Source organism: Aotus nancymaae, unplaced genomic scaffold (genome assembly GCF_030222135.1).
Source record: "Aotus nancymaae isolate 86718 unplaced genomic scaffold, 86718_ANA_hifiasm-v0.15.2.pri h1tg000004l, whole genome shotgun sequence".
NCBI classification, from domain to species: domain Eukaryota; kingdom Metazoa; phylum Chordata; class Mammalia; order Primates; family Aotidae; genus Aotus; species Aotus nancymaae.
Genome location: NW_026988415.1, coordinates 21,495,888 through 21,516,729, shown reverse-complemented (window position 1 = coordinate 21,516,729; position 20,842 = coordinate 21,495,888). Strand labels below are relative to the sequence as shown.

Genomic DNA, 20,842 nt, shown 5'->3' with positions numbered 1-20,842 from the left:
AAACCGAATTAAACAACACAGTAAAAAGTTCATTTGTTATTACTGAGATTTGTTCCAGGGATGCAAAGATGATACAATGTATGCAAATCAACTAAGGTGATATATTATATCAACAGAATGAAGGAGAAAACCATATGATAATTTCAACTGATGCTGAAAAAGCATTTGATAAAATTCATCATTCCTTCATGACAATCCTCAAAAAACTAGGGATAGAAGAAACATACCTCAACAAAATAAAAGCCATATACAACAGACCCACAGCTGGAATCATTCTGAATGGGAGAAAAGCTGAAAGTCTTTCCTCTGAGATCTGAAACAGAATGTCTACTGTCACCACTGTTATTCAACTCAGTATTAGATGTCTTAACTAGACCAATGAGACAAGAGACAAAACTAAAGGTCATCCAAATTTAAAAGAAAGAAATCAAGTATCCTTGTTTGCCAATAACATAATTTTGTATTTAGAAAAACCTAAAGAGTCTATCAAAAAAAAAAAAATAGAATTGATAAACCCATTCGCTCAAGTTGCAGGATACAAAACCAGCATACAAATATGAGTAGAATTTCTATATGGCAACAGTAAACAATCTGAAAAATAAGGCAAGAAAATTATCCCATTTACAATAGCTACAAATAAAATAGAATATATAATAATTAACCTGGGCCAATAAATGAAAGGTCTGTACAATAAAAACCATAAAATATTGATGCAAGAAATTAAAGAAGAAACAAAAATGGGCAAGATATGCCATGTTTATGGATTGAAAGAATCCATAGCTGTTAAATTATCCATAGTACTCAATGCAGCCTACAGATTTAATGGAATCTCTATCAAAATACCAATGACATTCTTCACAGAAATACAAAAAAAAAAAAAAAAAAAAAAAACTATCCTAAAATTTATATGGAAGCAAGAGAGACCCATAATAGACAAAGCAATACCGAATGAATAGAAGAAAATTTGAAGGATCACGTTACCTGACTTAAAATTATAGTACATATTGTTAATAAACCAAACAGCAGGTTACTGGCATTTAAAAAGATATATAAGTCAGCAGAACTGAATAGAGAATTGAGGTAAATCTGTACGTCTACAATGACCTCATTTTTGACAAAGGTACCAAGAACATACATACAATATACATAGGGGAAAGGATAATCTCTTCAATAAATTGTACTATGAAACTCGGATATCCATAGATAAAAAGGTAAAACTAGACCTGTATCTCTCATTATATGCAAAAATTAAAACAAAGTGGATTAAGGACATAGATCTAAGACCTCAAACTATGAAAGTACTAGGAAACATTCCATTTAATAATCGCAGAATACACATTGTTCTCATAAACACATATAACATTGTCCAGGACAGATTGTATGCTAGGCCTCAAAACAAACCTGGACAAATTTATAAAAATTAAAATCATATCACATGCTATTGATATTAGACTATAGTTAAAAAAAATAAAACTAGAAATCAATAACAAGAACTTTGAAACCTGTAAAAATACATGGGAATTAAACATCATGCTCCTAAACCACCAATTGCTCAATAAAGAAATTAGGAAGGGAATATTTTAAAGATTTCTTGAAATAAATAAGAAGAGAAATATAACATACCAAACCTAAGGGACAGAGCAAAAGCAGTACTACCAGGTAAGTTTATAGCAATAAGTATTTACATCAAAAAGTAGAGAGATATAAATTTTTTTTAAAAAAAACATATGATTAACTTCAGAGAATTAGAAAAGCAAACCAAACCCAACCCAAAATTAGCAGAAAGGAAAAAAAAAAAAAAGAAATAACAAACCATTAGCTGAACTAGTTAAGAAAAAATAGAGATAAGACCCAATGAAATACAATCAGAAATGTAGAAGGAGATATTTTAACTGATGCCACAAATTTTTTTTAAAAAAAGACCATCAGAAACTATTATGAAAAACTATCACCAACACATTGGAGAACATACAGGAAATGGATGAATTCATATGCACAAAGAACCTGCCATGATTGAAACATGGAGCAATGAATTACCTGAACAGACCAATGATGAGTAACAAGATTGCATCTGTAACAAAACATCTCGCAACAAATAAAATCTCAAGAAAAGATGGCTTTGTTGAATTCCACCACTATTTTAAATCAATAACACTAACATTTCAAAGCTATTCCAAAAAAACTGAAGAGGAAGAAATTCTTCCAAACTCATTCTACGAGACCAGCATTACCTTGACTCTAAAACCAGACAAGGACACTACAAGAAAATAAAACTGTGGACCAATATTTCTGAAAAATATCTATGTAAAATCCTTAACAAAATACTTTCAAAGCAAATCAAATTGTACATCAAAAAGTTAATACAGAATGATCAGGTTGGATTTATGTCAGGGTTGTAAGGATGGTTCAATATATGCAAATCAAAAAATGTGATACACGACATCAACAGAATGAAGAACAAAATCATGTGATCATCTCAATGGAGCTATCAAAAGCATTTGATAAAATTCAACATTTTTTTCATGATAAAATCTTTCAAAAACTAGGCATAGAAGGAACATACCACAACACAATAAAGACCATGTATGACAAATCCACAGCTAACATCAGAGCAAATTGGAAAAAAACTGAAAGACTTTTTTTCAGAACTGGAAAAATATAAGTATGCTTACTTTCACCACTTCCGTGCTGTTATCTTCATATAGAAAGATCTAAAGGCTTCACAAGAAAAACTCTTAGAAATGATAAATCAACTCAGCAAATTTGCAGAATAAAAAAATCAACATACAAAATTGGTAGCACTGATATACATAAATAATAAACTACCCGAAAGTTATCATTAAAGCAATTTCATATACTGTAGGTACAAAACATAAGAGAATACCTACGATTAAATTTAAACAATGAGGTGAAAAAGTCTACCATGAAAATTATAATAAACACTGATAAAATAAATCAAAGAGGAAACATAAAATGAAAAGATATCCCATGCACACATATTAGAAGAATTAATATTCTTAAAATGTTCATATTATCCAAAAGATGTACAGATTCAATGCAAGCACTATCAAAATATCAATGACGTTATACACAAAAATAGAAAACAATTCCAAAAATTTGTATGAAATACAAAGAGCCTGAATATTTAAAGCAATCATGATCAAAAAGGAAAAAAGATGGAAGCATCAAAATACCTGGCTTCAAAATATACTACAAATTTATAGAAACCAAAACAGCAGCATGGTACTTGCATAAAAGCAAATACATAGACCAATGGGACAGAATAGAGAACTAATAAATAAGTCATCTTATATATATCCAAACGATTTTCAACAATGACGCCAAGACCCTAGAGTGAAAAAATGAAAGTCTCTTCAATAAGTGGTGCTGGAAAAATTGGACATCCATATGCAGATGAATGAAACCAGATACCAATTTCTCACCATGTACAAAAATAAACTCAGAACGGATGAAAAAATTAAATGTAAAACCAGAATCTGTAGTCCTACTAGCAGAAAACTTAGAGGAAATGCTTAAGTGTATTTGTCTGGGCAAATATTTTAGGATTAAGTCCTCAAAAATACTGGCAACAAAAGCAAATATAGACAAATGGGTTAATATCAAACTATAAAGCTTCTGCACAGGGAAGAAAATAATCAACAGAGTGAAGAGACAAGCTGAAAAATGGGAGAACGTATTTGTAAACTAGTCATCTGATAAGAGATTAAATCCAAAATAGGCGAGGAATTCAAACAACAAATAACAAATAATAATAATAATAGTAACAATTTTAACATGAGAAATAGAAAATTCTCAAAAGGAGACATATAAATGAACAACAAGTATATGTAAATTTCTTCACCATCATTCATCATAAAGAAAATGAAAGTCAAAACCCCAATGAGTTACTATCTCACCCCAGTTAGAATGGCTATCATCAAAAAACAAACTATAGCAAATCCTGGCAAAAATGCCAAGAAAAGGAAACAATTATATGTGGTTGGTAAAAACTATAAATTAGTATGTTATTAGAAAACCAGTATGGAAGTTTCTCAATAAACTAAAAATAGAACTACCATGTGTTCTAGCAATTTTGCTACTGGATTCAGAACTGAAGGAAAGGACATCAATATGCTGAAAAGTCATTTTCATTCCCATGTTTTTTGTAGTACTATTCACAATAGTCAATAAATAGAATCAACCTAAATGTCCATCAACAGATGAATGCACAAAGAAAATGTGGTACATAAATTTGATGAAATACTATTTAGCCATAAAAAAGAATAAAATCCTTTCATTCACCACAATATGAAAGAGCCTGGAGGGCATTATGTTAGGTAAAATAAGGTAGGTACAGAAAAATAAATGCTTCATACTGTCATTCATATGTGGAAGCTAAAAGGGTTTATGTCATGGAAGTAGAAAATAGAATAGTGATTACTAGAGGCTAGCAAGAGTAGAAGGAGAAAGAATAGGGGGAGGTTGGTTAACGAACACAAAATTACAAATTACACCTACATAGGAGTAATGAGTTCCAGTGTTTATAACACTATATGGTGACTACAGTAAATAATAATTTATGCTATATTTTCAAATACCTAAAAAACTTTGAATGCTTCCAACACAAAGGAATAATAAATATTTGAAGTGATATATATGCTAATGACCCTGATTTGATCATTACATACTGTATTCATGTACTGAAATATCATACTATACCTCATAAATATATACAATTATTATGTGTCAAATATATTTGTATATATATAATAGTCAGAATTTCAATTGTCTTTTCATAAAGATTTAAATTACCTGTCAAAAAAAGATTATATGATATCTTTACAACTGACTGATGTAATCTGATACATTCGGTTTTTCCCATTTTTTTACTCTTTAAATAGGCTATTTTCCAACTGTAGAGATAGAAGCTTTAACTTGTAAAAACTTGTTGAAAATGGAGAGTAATACAAATAATTCCTGACCACAGAAATGCAAAATGTGTCACTGAAATGTAATTGATTATTGCTCTGTGGATATTGAACAAATTTCCATTTGCAAATTTATTTCAGCATTCCTTTCTGACAATAAATGTTTGAAGCTTGAGTTCTTTTTTGATCTTACTGTGTATCCCACTGGCTCTGTCATTAATTAATTAGTTAAGTAATTGTTTATACATGCTTAAGAATAGCAATTCTCTTTGTCTACTATTTACTAAATCAATATTTCAATAAATAATGTATCCAAATTGCATGTTTATAGAATATTGTGGGCTGAATTGTGATCCCCAAAAATTCATGCATAGCAGTTCTTATCCTCAGTAGCTAGAATGTGACAGTATTTGGAGGACTTTAACATGATAATTAGTTAAATAAAGGATGTAAGTGGGAATTTATAAACATTGATTAACATCCTTATTAGAGAAGGAAATGTAAACACACAAAGAGACAGCAGGTATGCATCCAAACAGACAAAGGCCATGTGAGAAAACAGTAAAAAGGAGACTATCTAAAAGCCAAGGAGAGAGGTTTCAGAAGAAACCAAACCAAACACCTAGAATTTGGAGTTCAAGCCTACAGAACTGTGAGAAAATATATTTCTATTGTTTAAACCACCCAGTCTGTGGAATTTTCTTTTGGCAGCCCAAGCCAACTAACGTATGTACGTACATATATGAACACACATACACACATGCATATTTATAGATATTTATAGGAGGCATATATATAAAAATTTATTTATAAGAGCACTGTGTAAAATATTAAAATCCCTCTAAATGCCCATTAGTAGAGGTAAATATAAGAATATTATGGTATATGACTACAATGGCATACTATTGAACATGTTAAAATAGGTGGAATAGGTTTACATTTACCAAGATGAATACATACAAAAAACAAAGTATGAAGTGAAAAAGCAACTTGTACAATGGTTAATACCATTAATGTATAATTAAAACATACAAATACAAAAACCCAGTAGTATATACTGTTCACTAATAAACACAAATATATAGTATATTATAAAATATCAAATCATAAGTATAAAAATATTCATGAGTGGTATTGTTGGATAATATTGGGAGGAGAACTAGATTGAAGTTAGAAATCAATGAGGTTTAGAAACATAAAACACAAAATGTAAAATATTTTCATTAATATAAAAATAATTTGATTAATCCTGTGACATGATATTATAGGTGTTTCTTGCAGCTTTCAACATAGATTTTCTGAATTTTTTAATGAATATAAAGACAAAAATGAACACTAAAAATGATTTTATTATGTAGTTTCAGGAGCACTGCAACTTTCCACATAGTGACTGAAAACTAAGATATCTTTGGAGAAATCTCCACTAAGTCTTCAATTTTCAGTAAGCGTGACCCTATGCTATAGGTTATTTAAATGTAATTGACATCAATTAAAAATATAATTCATAAAAAAAGATAAATGGCAGTGTGACATGACGTAAGATTGAATGGCCGTTGCTCAGAGCATTTTCCGAAAAATGTGTTTTGTTTGTTTTTATCTGCCATTATTTGATAACAGGAGTTTATTTCACTAATTTCTATTCTGGTCTGATTGCTTTCTGAGTGTAAAGACAAGCTCTGCTAAAATGCATAGACAGGTAGGAATTGTTGAACAGAAGGATTAGCACTACTGGGAATTTCACATCTAGATTCTACTAGGTAAGCACATGACTTCTAAATTTCTCATGGATTAAAGTAATGCATGTGATACACTAAACTTTTCTTGAAGTTTAAAATTAGAGTTGATCTTGCTTAAAACGCATGATTTGCAATCTACCTTAAAGTAAGGGGGTATTGCAGTAATTTACCCACCTTTATAAAATCAATATAGTCATTTCTAGTCCATCCAGCTCTCACGAACTTTGCATTTTTGACATTTTTGCAAAATTATCTCCTACCATCTCTGTCGTAATTCGCATTGATTGCAATGCACTTGATCAGAGACAAAGCAATAAACTGCAGGCACTGATGCTGCTAAAGTCAGCAAATAAGCCAGTTATGGTTTAATTTTCTGTTCTTGCTTTTTCATGCCTTTTTTAAGTTTTAAAACAGCAAAAATGTGTGCTCTTGAATTTAGAAAGTATATTCACACCAGGCTAGGCTAAACCATCTAAGCTAACTTCATTATCCCAAATGTTAATAATTGCATTTCAATAATGGCTTTCATTAAACTACCTCCAGGCTCTTAACACACATCAATTAAGGTACAGCACGCCCCTGTGAAGCAGGTCAGGATTATTATATCCTCTGAGACACAATGAGGTTACTGACTGAAGGTCATGGAGCAAATTAGCAACGAAGTAAGTAGTAAAAGAGCCTCAGTTCCAACTAAATTCTTGCTTTTTCTCTTATATTTGATTTTCTAAATGCTGTCTGCATTTTATTTGCCTCCAATTTTAAATGCCATAGAAATTCAATACTCCAAATATTGTAAATTAAAAATATGTAACTATAGGTAGCTTTACCAATTCTGATCAACACAAAATTGATCAGTTAGTATCAAAATTTTAAAACGTTGCTTGGGTTTTATGCTTTCTGTTCAAGAAAATGATCTAAGACATTTGTATTTTAAACAGTAATGCTACCATTTACCCTTAAATACAATTTTCTTATAAATCCACTAAGTAACATTATACTTATCTACGAGTTAAATTGTTTCTTATACTTCATCTTTACCTACAGAAGCCACATCAGTAATCATGATTACACATAATGAATCACAGTAATTCCTGGCAGGAGCTAAAATAAGTAGTTGATAAATAAATAAGTGCTTTTTGGTGGACTGTTTGGTAGTACCTACTTGGAAAATGGAACACTAGAACAGATCACAGAGAAAATCAGCTGGAAAAGGACTGATAAAGAGATGCTAAAATGATGAAAAGTTTGTAGAGACATTCATACCTACTCGGGCTTGGGACTTGTGAGTTAGAAAGATGAAAACTATGAAAAATAGAATTATTAAACCAAGAAGTGTGTGTCAAAGGTGTTCAGAGTCTTAAAAATAGTAGTATACCATACCTTGAATCTTGAAAGAGGTATGTTAGAATGACTGAATTTACCATTTTAAACAGTAATAATCACATGATGAATAATATGATATGAATTATATAATAATTTATTTGATTGTAGATGTTTCAGAAAAACAACATTGTTATTAAAGCTCCCGTTTATTTTGAACATAAGTTATTTGGGTTTTGTATAAAGCTTATATTTTGAAAACTAGATACTGAATGTTCATTTATCTAACATGATTATTTATATAGACCACCTAACTGGTTTGAAAAAATATCACTTGGCCATTGATTATTTTGAGGCAAAGATGTCCCATTTTCCCTGACAACTATGATGTTTTATCAACCAACCTCTCAATTTCTATATCACATTTCTGTTATAGAAAAGAAAGCTTTAAGTGTCTAGTGGTTAAATATAGAGCTATGACTGTGAATAAACAGATTTCTAAACATTTGAATGTTTTTTCAGTTTAGATCTCCACTTGATTTATTTAAAATATCCTTAATGGTTTATTTTCCTCTCTTTGGGGATTCTGTATGCTATTGATAGTTTTTGTCTTAGCCTTTTCATTCTTACTAAATCATCAAAGAAAGGAGAAAAAACTTCAGCATGAAAAAATGAAAAGGCAGGAAACCTTAATTCAGAACATGATACTTATCTTAGATACACCCTACAGAAGACAACTTTAATAATGAAGTGATTTGGTTCCTAAAAGTCAATTTTACCCAAGATTGCTTTCATAGTACTCAGTGAAAAGTTAGTCATCTTAGGGGAACTAGGCAGTCTAGGTAACTGTGTAAGGAGAACATGACAGGCCCTGGACTCTGTATAGTTCTCTTCTAATAAGCCTCTGATATCTTACAAACTGCCTGTTTATTATTTTCCAGTTAAAGAGCAGGTTGGTAACAATCAATTGATGACAATACTTACTATTTATATCTTGTTTAATTTCATGTAGCAAGTTATGACTAAGATTTTGTGGACAAGCAAGTATGAAGAAACTATGGAAATAACTCTAAACATTATTTCTAAAATAAAAAAATTACCTTTTAGCTTTGTTTATTGAAAGCAGTACTGTGATATTGAAATATAATATGTTTTGTTTTTAAATTAGTCTGTGGTGAGGGCACATGTAAATCAGGAAATCCTACAAGCCATTTTAGAAGTTGAGGAGATACTCAATAGACAGCTTATAGCAAGTGCGGTTTTTCATTTTATCCTGCCTGCCAGTTATGCACAAACTAGTGTGGGCTGAGTAAAGGACATGGGTGAATAGACACTGACTACTGTTAATTCATAATGTAAGTTTTGAACTGTATTTATATGCTAGTGTTGAGGCTGTTATTTTTTAAAGTCCAAAGAATGCAAAGGAATATATCAAGAAGAGCTACATATTAAAGTAGGGGAATGCTAATCAGATGTGTTTGTTTAATAAGATCCAATTTTAAATTATGCATCCTTTTTGGGCCATCACATGAAGATAAAATGAGATAGCAGAAGTTCCCTTGAAATCATATAACTGAAAAACTCACTCATATTTGCCTCTCTGACTCCATTTGAAATTCTTTAAGTGAAAAAAAAAGTGATATAAAAATTAATAAAAAGAGATAGTGCATTTCACTATCTGGAATTGTTGAGAAAGTATCTACCATAATTACAATCTTCATTTTGTATCAGAACTGTACACCACGCATAGTTGAGTTTTTTCAGAAATAGAAACTTAAAATATAAAAATACAGAGATGTAATAGAACCGCTTGGGCAAAGTTCTAATAAGTAAAACGGTGATTTCCCATACCAACAGGCCTCTTGTCCTGTGAGCTGTTACAGAGAATGCCGCTGAGACTTCTGCCAGTTAACCATTTGAAATGACATTTGCAACTTGATAGAATGATTTTACAGACACACGCAAGCACGCATACCTTTTAGGAAAGTTAATGCCTAGGAAAGCGTAATGTATAGAATTGATGCAGCAGAATGCAAAGCGAGAATCTGTTTTCCACAGTATTTTTTGGTACAGGGATTAAGGTAGTTCTGCAACTCCATGAGACAGAGCAAAAATTGCCTTTTAGTTATATACTCTCTGCATACAATGATGATAATGATAGTATAGGGCTAAAATTTGACACCTACAGAAACGAAATATGTCTCAGAAATTGTCTCCCATAGGAAAAGAGAAAAATTCAGTGCTCAAAATCAGCATAGAGATGGAAAATTCATGGTCCTTGTCTTTAAAGCGCATATATTTTGGTGAAGGGGAGATATATAGACATGTAAATAGCTACTCTGAATACAAGAAAATAATACTAGATTCAAAATGAAGTACGTGAAGTGTAAGTCAAGAGAAGTAGTTAATTTGATTACCATCAGTAGCGATTTCATTGAAATGGTGGCACTGAAGTAATTATTAAGGAGTCCTGAGCATAAGGATTTGGAAGTAATAAGCACATAAGAAGATGAAGACAAGTATGTGAAGAAGAAAATAAAGAATGGACAAAAAGGGAAGAAAATTTCAAAATATCAGAGAATATCTAAATAGAACAATTGAACAGCAGCATCAAGGACTTGAGTGAGGAAAGCTGATGTGGATTTGTTCTCTAAAAGTTCTTTGATGTCCAAATTTCCCTAGTGTTCCAAACTTCCGTGTTGTTGAGTACAAGGATACCCCAATTCACCAAGGTTAGGAAACCAGTCAATGAAGGGAGGATATAAAATCAGAAGGATGTCAAAGGCACTAAGAAAATAGGGAAAATGTGTAAAGATGACGGATTTGGTGCAGTGAGAGTCAAGGACACTAGGAGGTTGTAGTGGATTGGAAGAGGAATCTCAGTTTGAGTTGCAGATTAGGACAAGATATAATTGCTGCCACAGGAAAATAGGGCTGTAATGAAGTAAAAGTGACTATCCTCAGAGAAGAGAAATTTAAAAAGTTGTGGTGCCAGGGTGTTGTGTGGGATATGCATGTGAATATTGATTTAACTTTTGACAGGAGACTGTCGAAAAAATATACCAATAGTATGTGATCAAATCCATCAAACCCAGTAAGGGCATGTAATGAAATTTCACATCCAAAAATTATAAAACATGTTTTAGTAAACTGCTGATATATGGGAATTTCTAAATCAGTAGAAACTAAAAACAAATATTTACAGCAAACAGATTTATCTTTTGCTGTAGCAGAAAATATCATTAGAAACACAGTATGGGGCAAGGACCTGGGATGAGCGATGCCATTGTGGAGAATGAGAAGGTCGAGGTTTACTTGAATTACAATGTAGGCTTCAAGGGAGGAGAGGTAGCTTAAAAAAGGTGATGAAACAATGAAAGGTAGCTGATATGAGTGAAGAAGTGGAATAACTGCTCTCTTGGCCCTGAGAGGAAGAGATTAAGTTATTTCTCTTCACAAAATAAAGTCTAATAAATTTATGAAGATATTCTATACTAATACTAGGAGGTTTATTAGTTGTTACATTGAGATCTATAAATATGTGAATTGTGTGTGTGCACATGGTTTGAGTTGGAGGTCTGGTTTCATTTTCATTAATAAAATATCCATTTGAACCAGCCCCATTTATCAAAAAGGCTTTTATCTTCTGACTTATCTTTTATGCCAACCTGGTAATAAAACAAAGTCCATGGATGTGTGGGTTTGTTTCTGGACTCAATTCTATTAAATAGTTATATTTGTCTATCCTTGAGTCAGTATGAAACCACACTGTCTTAATTACTGTAGCTTTATAGTGAGCATTAGTAACCAGTAAATTACCTCCCCTGATCATGTATATTTTTCTTCAAGAGTGACTTCAATATTTTTTATCTTCAATATAACCCTAAAATATTAAAAAAGAAGCTTGCTGGTTTGCACAAAAGATACATTTGTATTCATGTGACTGAGGAACCTACAAACTGTTCTGTAGTGGTTGTAGTGATTTACATTTCACCAGCAGTAAGTATATACACCTTCTATATACCCACAAAAATTAAACATTAAAAAATATTTAAAACTCTAAAAAAGAAGTTTGTTGTGATTGTATTGAATACATAGATAAATTTGTGGAGAATTAATATCTCTAAAAATTCAAATAAATGAATATGGTATATGTTCCACTTATTAGATCTACTTACATTTCTCTCATTAATGTTTTATGGCTTTCTGTGTTGAGATTTTTCTGTATCTTCTATTCACTTATTCCTTAACATTTTATACATATATATGTATATATATATATATATAAAAGAACCAATATTTGCTCTGCCTCATTATAAATGATACATATATATATATAATTTTTGTAAAGTGTTTTTTCCATATATTTGAATAAACCTCTATTTTAAGTGGTATAGTTTAAAATTTCATGTTGTAAATGTTGTAGTTGGCACACAGATTTTTGTTTATTGTCCTCATATTCTCCTACCTGGATAAATTTATTCATTAATTTAACTAATTTATTCATAGTATATTGTCTGTGGATAATGAGGTTTTTTTTTTCATTATAATGCCTATATATATTTTATTTGTTTTTCTTGATTTTTCTCACTGGTTATGAACTCACCACAAAATTAGATAGGATGTAGAAGTTGTGGTAGGAGGCAACTTTGTTTCACTCATCTTAAAGAAAAAAATTAAAACATTTCCAATTAAGTATGATATTTGCTGTAAATTTTTGTTTGTAGTTTCTACTAATTAAGGAAGTACCATATGTCAGCAGTTTAATAAAAACTGTTTTATTATTATATGTTAAATTTCATCAGGTACCTTGCTGGCTTTGATAGAGTTAATCACATAGTATTATCTTTTATCCCTTTTTTATTTTAAAGGTATATTGTTATGAGATTACAAATTTAGATTTCTTATATATTCAAAGTGGTTTGAAACGTTATTAGTGTGGTGTCCTTTTTTCTCTCTAGAACACTGTATTTTAAAAATATACTTTCCATCACATTAATGTAATGATTTCATTTTCCTTTTGGTTACTGATTTCATAATGTATTTTATCTATAATTGCCTTGAAAACTTTCTGTATCTTTATAATTTGCACACATTTTACATTTTATTTGTATTTGTTAAGAGTACAAATGCAATCTTGGTTTTCAGTGTATCAATCACACAAATAATGTATGTTGTATACATTAAGTAGTTTCTCATCACCCATCCCACCCTTCAGCCTCCTCCAGCTGAGTCTCCAATGTCTATCAATCCACACTCTATGTCCATGAGCACACATTATTTAGCTCCCATTTATAAGTAAGAACATGTGATATTTGACTGTTTTTTTTTAGTTGTTTCACTTAAGATAATGACCTCTAGTTCCATTCACATTGCTGTAAAAGACATGATTTCATTATTTTTTATGGGTGAATAGTATTCCATTGCATAGACATACTATATTTTCTTTATCCAATCATCCATTGATAGATGTTTAGGTTGAGTCCATATCTTTGGTCTTGTGAGTAGTGCTGTGATAAACATATGAGTGCAGTTGTTTTTTGATATAATAATTTATTTTCCTTTGGGTAGATACCCAATAGTGGGGATGCTGAATCAAATCTTACATAGTCAAGTTTTAATATTATATCAACTCTCATAATCATTTTATATTTTAATTGGAGCACTTAGTCTATTTAAATTTAGTGTATTTACTGATATATTTGGGTTTAAATATGCCATCTCACTTTTGGCCTTTTATTTGTTTTATTCCTATTAGATGACCATTTTACTCTATTTAGTATTTTAGAATTATTGAGAAAGTTTGATTCCAGTTTGCCTTCTCTTAACTTGGTAGCTATGTATTTATTGATACACACAGTCAATACTCATTTATATTGTCCCACTTATTTACCCTTTTCATTGTTTATTGTTTCTTGAATTGCCAAGTTACTATCTGGTAACATTTATTGCTGCTGAAAGAAATCTTTAATGTTTCCTTAATGAAAGTTTGCTATTAACTACATTAACAATTTTTGTTTGAATGAAACTATTTATTTCAATTTCATTCTTGAAAGCCATCCGTCTTTGGCATATAATTCTATATATATAATTAAGTCCTTTAGACACATTGAAATATGATTTTATTCTATTCTATTCTATGTTCATTACTTCTGAGTAATAGCTGTTCCTTTGAAAATTATCGCTTTTATTCCTAAGGATTTTGAGAATACTTTTCTCTCATTGGTTTTACAGTGTTTTTGTGCTCATTTTCCTAAGGTTATTTTCCTTTTATATATTCTTTTTAGGGATCTTAGGGATTATTTCATCTACAAGTTGATGGGTTTCATTAAATTTAGGGAATTTTCGGCCGGGCGCGGTGGCTCAAGCCTGTAATCCCAGCACTTTGGGAGGCCGAGGCGGGTGGATCACGAGGTCAAGAGATCGAGACCAGCCTGACCAACATGGTGAAGCCTGTCTCTACTAAAAATACAAAAATTAGCTGGGCATGGTGGCGCGTGCCTGTAATCCCAGCTACTCAGGAGGCTGAGGCAGGAGAATTGCCTGAACCCAGGAGGCGGAGATTGCGGTGAGCCGAGATCGCGCCATTGCACTCCAGCCTGGGTAACGAGAGCGAAACTCCGTCTCAAAAAAAAAAAAAAAAAAAAAATTTAGGGAATTTTCATCTATTATGTCAAATATATATTCTGCCCCCAAGAGTCTACTTAACTTTCTTGGACTTACACCTAAGAGCTTTTCAGTATGTCCTATACTTCTGTTACTCTTTTATGTAGATATATTTTAACTTAGAGAGACAGGATCTCGCCTTGTTGCCCAGGCTGGAGTGCAGTGTTATGATCATAGCTCATGATAACCCCGAACTCCTGTGCTGAAGTGATCCTCAGTCTCTTAAGTATATATGACTATAGGTGCATGCCATCATGTCCAGCTAAATTTTTTAAAAACATATTTGTAGAGAGAGTGTCTCACTCTGTTGCCCAGGCTGGTCTCAAGTTCCTGGTCTCAAGCAGTCTCCCCGCTTAGGACTCCAAAGCTCTGGAATTACAAGCACGAGTCACCACACCCAGCCGTCTTTTTACAAATTTTTCATCCATGTTTTCTCTCTCTGGCTTCATTCTGTAGATAGATAAATTTACATATTCCACTAAGGGCATCAGATCAATTTCTGTTCAGACTGCCTTGATATCAGCACCAGAGAGGTCGTCTTCAGCCATAATCAAGTCCTCCAGAGTGCAAGCATCATCCTCCTTGGGTGAATCTGAAAGATGTACTTCTTAGTCTTTTTGTCAGGTAGGGAGAACTTGATCAATCTTTCCGTCAATGTGGCCTTGTATGATAACTGCTGGATCCAAAGTTTCTATTCGGTTTGCGGCCATGATAACTTTTACATCTCCCCGTGAATCAAATCAATACAACTGGTTCAACAGTTCCAATATCGTTGGCTGAATCTATCTCTCACCATCAGAATTTGAGTCATATCGTTTTGTCCCAATGTTGTCAATTTCATCAATTAAAAAGAATGGAAGGTGCATGGTCTTTAGCAACTTGGAACAATTCCCGTATGAATTTGGGTCCATCACGTAGGTACTTCTGAACAAGTTAATAACCCACTTGTTTCAAGAAAGTGGTTAAGTTTGCTACTGTTTTGACTAACAAGGTTTTACCTGTGTCAGGTGGACCATTGTGAATGATGCCTTTCCGGGGCTTTATACTCATCTCTTCATAATATTCAGGATTGGTGAGAGGAAGCTCCACAGATGTCTTAATCTTCTGAATTTGGTTGTCAAACCCCTCAATATCAGCATAGGTTTCATGGGAGGCATTTTTTACCTTCATCAATGTGACTAGGGAATCCATATCATCTATCATCACCCTTATTACAGAACGCAGCTTGTAGTTGAGCAGAACCAAGCAGCAAGATTCCAGCAGATCTTTGTCTACAAATGAAAGAATGCCGACATAGTGTTCTGAACCCACAGGTGTAGACACAATAGTGTGATTGTTATCAATGATCTCTTCCAAGATTCCTATTGACATCAGGATGCCCCTCAGATCATCCACTTGAGATATTTTCTCCTCTTGCTTTTCTTCTAATGGTTTCATTTGTTCCTAATTTCTAATGAATTCTGGTCCCTTTGATTTCTTGTCGTTTTCCCCATTCAAGTTGGTACAGGATGTTCATATTTATTTTTATTGTCCTTGTCATCCTTCTTGCTACCTCCAGGACCCTGACCACCACTCTGACTTTTACTCATTTTACCTTGGCCACTCAAGCAGTTACTGCTAAAAGTCCACTAATTTCTAAATATCATTTATTATACTCTCAGCTATACATTTTATACTTTTTTTAGCTTTCAAGTCTTGTTCAAAAGTTTCTATTTTGTTTTTATATCTTTGAACAAATTATTTTAAAATATGATACCTGCATTATCTATAGCCCCAGTAGGTCTGCTTCATTTGTGTCATTTTGATGTTATTCTTATTATTGTTCCTAGTTCCTTATCTGCTTATATTTCTGGTTAATTTGATTTAGTGAATTTATTTTATATGTATAAATGTCAAAATGTCTTGAAGGCTTGAATGATATTATTTTCCTCCAGAGATGATTAACATTCAATTCTGGTAGGAAGCCTGTGGCACTAGCAATCTCCTTAATTTAATTGTAAAGATTAAGAAAATTTGCATCTGGGCCCTTCAATCTTACATGCATGGAGTAGAACAGTTGGTTTACCTGGTCAGCTCTTAGTTGACACAAGATTCCGACTTTTGATGCGTCAGTCAGATCAGTTTACCAAAAAATCTATTTTCCTCTAAGCATACCAGCTGAATTTCTGGAACCAAAAAATGGTCATGGGAAAAAAAAAGAATTTCCAAATTTCAAGATGACCTCCATGAATTTTATTTGTTTCTTAGTTCTTGACTTACTGATTTTTCACTTGTTGTTAGCTTTTCTATACCTTCAAACACATATGCAGTAATACATGTTATCCATAAGGGTTTAGTTCCAGCACCCTTGTGGATATCAAAATCCACAGATGCTCAAGTCCCTCATATAAAATTATATCATATTTGTATATAACTTCTGTGCACCCCAGTATACTTTACATATCTCTAGATTACTTTTAATTCACAATACAATGCAAATGCTATGTGAATAGTTATTATACTATTTTGAACATTAGTATTTTCAAAATTAGTATTTTCAAAATTATTTTCAAAATAAAATGTTATATTTTGAAATATTTCAAATGTTTTATTTTGAATATATAAAATGTTATAGCATTTTGAAAATTTATATAATTTTTCATTGCATTATCTTTTTTGAATATTTTCAACGTGTAGCATTGAATCCAGGGATGTGGAACCCATGGTTATTGAACCCACAGATACAAAGAGCTGATCGTATTTTATTTTCTTCTCATTTTCTACTTTTTTTCAGAAGAAATCTTGTTTATATAACCTAATTTCTCATTACCAGAAGGGAAATTAAAGTTACCTAACTTTTTGTAGTAGAAAAAAACATATACATTATTGTTAAAATGAGATTGACCTATATTCCTGGTTTTAAAATAGGCTCTCTAACAGTATTTAAGGATAAACTAGAAAAGCATGTTGCCGTCTTGTTAGATTAAATGGGGCATGTGGAGAAAATAGTTTAATAATCTAAAGGAATATAAGAAAGTATAAGCCAAAGGTGATTGTTTAAAATAAAAGGTCATACAAATGACAAATCATAAAATGACAAAGTGAAATCTAAACTTATCAATTATTGCATTAAATATTCATGATATACAAATATCATAAGAGGTTGAGATGGACAGGTTAGATAGGAAAGCAAAACCTTATTATATTCTGTCTACAAGTTACCTCTTTTATATAGAAGACATAGACTGAAAGTAAATGGGTTGAAAAATATTATATCACATCAACAGTAAGAATAACAAAGATGGGGTTGCTACTTTAATTTTAGATAAAATAGACATCAAGATAAATAATATTATTAGAGTTTTAAAATCATTGGTTGCAGCATAATGCTAAAAGGAGAAATTTATCAGAAAAACAATATTAAATAAACAAGGATTTTGCTTCACATATTGTAAGATATTTTTATCTTAAATATTTTAAATATTTCATATAATAGATATATTAAACATTTAAAAATATGTGAGAAAAAATTGACAAAAAGTTACATGAAGAATCTTTGAGTTTTAAACTGTTTTATCAGTAAGGAAGAATAATCTGATGCCAATAATCTATGGCTCAAATCAGGAGTTAAACATAAGAGCAAAATACACCAAATTAGAAGGAAGAACATAATAAAGATTAGAGCAGTTATCAGTGGCATGAAAAATATTTTGAAAAGAGAAATTTTATAATGACAAAATCTAAAGCTATAAAAAGACCCCCCAAAATTGACAAATTTCTAGATTAGTGTTTTTCAAGTGCAACACTATTGATATTTTGAAAGGGATAATTCTTTGTTGTGAGGTGTAAGGCCTAAAATTAAGGCCCAATATTTGTTATTTGCTTTGATATCTAGTAAAATCAGGAGAGCCTTAAAAGGCCTAACCACAAATTCCCTTCCCCACTCTCTTCTAGAAAATAGGGTCCTCTAGTGAAACAACCCTTCTTATCAAAAAAACAACAAAGAACATACACAGATTCTGCTTATTCATGAATAGTGTTTTTAGTTATCTGCCAGACAGCCAATCACATCCTCCAAGGGAACGAGAAGACATTTGATCCCCTTGATCTTGCAAAGCCTGATTCCCACAGTTCCTGGTTGTTCATTCTGTTCTTGAGTATAAAACCTGTGTGGCCTGGATGGGATGTTATATATTTATCCCTTCAGTTTTGAGTATATGTGACTAGTAAGCTGCTGTTTGTCTCATCTGTGCAGTGTAGGGTGCCATGTGCTCTGTCATTACTATAATCCTACAGCAGGAATTCCTCCTTGTTTAGTGGAGCATATAGCAGGTGATTAAAACAGGAGGTGAGGCGCTCCATATGTCCTCACAATCTAGTAATAAGGAAATAGGTAAAAGATTTTAAAGATGATTTTAAAAATATGAATTGCCCATAAGCACATGAAAAGATGCTCAACATTATGAGTCACTAGGGAAATACAAATTAAAACAACAGTGAAATACTACCACACATCTATAGGAAGTGATTAAAACAGGGTGGCAGTCCAGTATATTGAAAGATTTTTAGAATTATCGCTGGTCTCTAGTAACTACTAGCAACTACAACTACTACAGGGTAGTAGCACCCTTCCACTCAAAATAGTCGAAGATGTTTACAGACATCAAAAATGCTTCCTTTGATAAAATACAAACTATAAAGGAGAAAAAAATTAAAAATTTTGCAATCAATCATGAAAATCAGAGGTTTTCAGTTTCAAAGTAGAATCAAAAAACAAAACAAAACAAAAAAATAAGGTGAAGACTGTGAGGCAATAATAATAATCAAATGTCTTGTAATTAGAATATACATGCATATAATTTTTAATTGTTTATATGTTTATATATTTTATATAATTTATTATAAATGACACAAATTATACATATGTAATATATATATTATATATCATCTCTAATATATATGTGTATATATTTTCTCACATATCAGTAATAAGAAAATAGCAAAAAATTTAAAACATGCTTTAATAAAGAACATATACGAATTTCCCATAAACACATGAAATGATAATAAACATCATGACTCTCTCAAGAAATGCAAATCTGAAACCACAATGAGATACCACTACATACTTATTAGAATGAAAAATTTATAAAAACTATATCAAGAGTTGGCAAGGCTGTGGTTCATTTCTCACAATGCTAGTGAAGATATTTAAATTTTACAATTTGTGGAAAATAACTTGGCACTTTCATAATAACTTTGAAGTAAACTTCTCATGTGGCTCAATTATTCCATTCCTAGGAATGGAGAAACAAAAACATATGTGCACATAAAGACTTATACACAATTGTTACTAGCAACTTTTTTAATAACCTGAATACAGCTCAGATGTCCATCATCATATTAATAGATGAACAAATTTTGTTATATACAAAAGCAATGGGATATTACTCATCAATGAAATGAATGAACTATTCAGACACACAACAATGTGGAGGAATGACAAAATTGTTATATTGATAGAAATAAATACCAGATCAAAAATGTGCATTCAATATGATTCAATTTATATAGAATTCTAGGAAATTAAAATTAGTCTATGGTTAATGAAAGCAGAATAGTGGTTGCCTGGAGACAGTGATGGATGTAGGAATGAATTGCAAAGAGAAAAATAGAAGATTTGAGGTAATCAAAATGTTTGTTATCTTAATTTGGGAGACCAATTCACAGGTGTATATATTTCACACATTTATGTAATTGCTTACTTCAATATGTGCAGTTTATTGTACTTCAATTACATTTAATGTTGAAAATGAAAGAGGTGAACAATCATAAGAGTGTACATGTCTTCTTAATTAGTGGTCATAGACAATATGTATGTATACCTTCTAACTAATTTAACAAATGTGACAGAAGTGGAGACAATATGTGTGTGCATCTGAGAGCTCTTTATAAGAAAATCACAGGATGAGAGTAAAAATATTATAGCTATTAGCAATTTGAAAATTCTATTGTTTTCCATCTCAAGAACATTCAAAAAATATAAAAGGTAGTGGAGAAGACAGACATCATATGCTTAATGCAATAAGGTGCTCTGTTATAGAAAACATCTACATATATTTAAGATGTTATAGTGACAGTAATATGGTCTTTTTATTTTAAATTTTTTTCAGCTTTAATGATGTGTGATTGATAGGTAAAAATTGTACATAT

At 31.5% G+C, this 20,842-nt stretch overlaps 1 pseudogene; it reads right to left on the bottom strand.

The window, feature by feature from the left end:
* Positions 1 to 15,003: 15,003 nt before the first annotated feature.
* On the bottom strand, positions 15,004 to 16,239 carry LOC105721598 (26S proteasome regulatory subunit 4-like; annotated as a pseudogene).
* Positions 16,240 to 20,842: the final 4,603 nt, after the last annotated feature.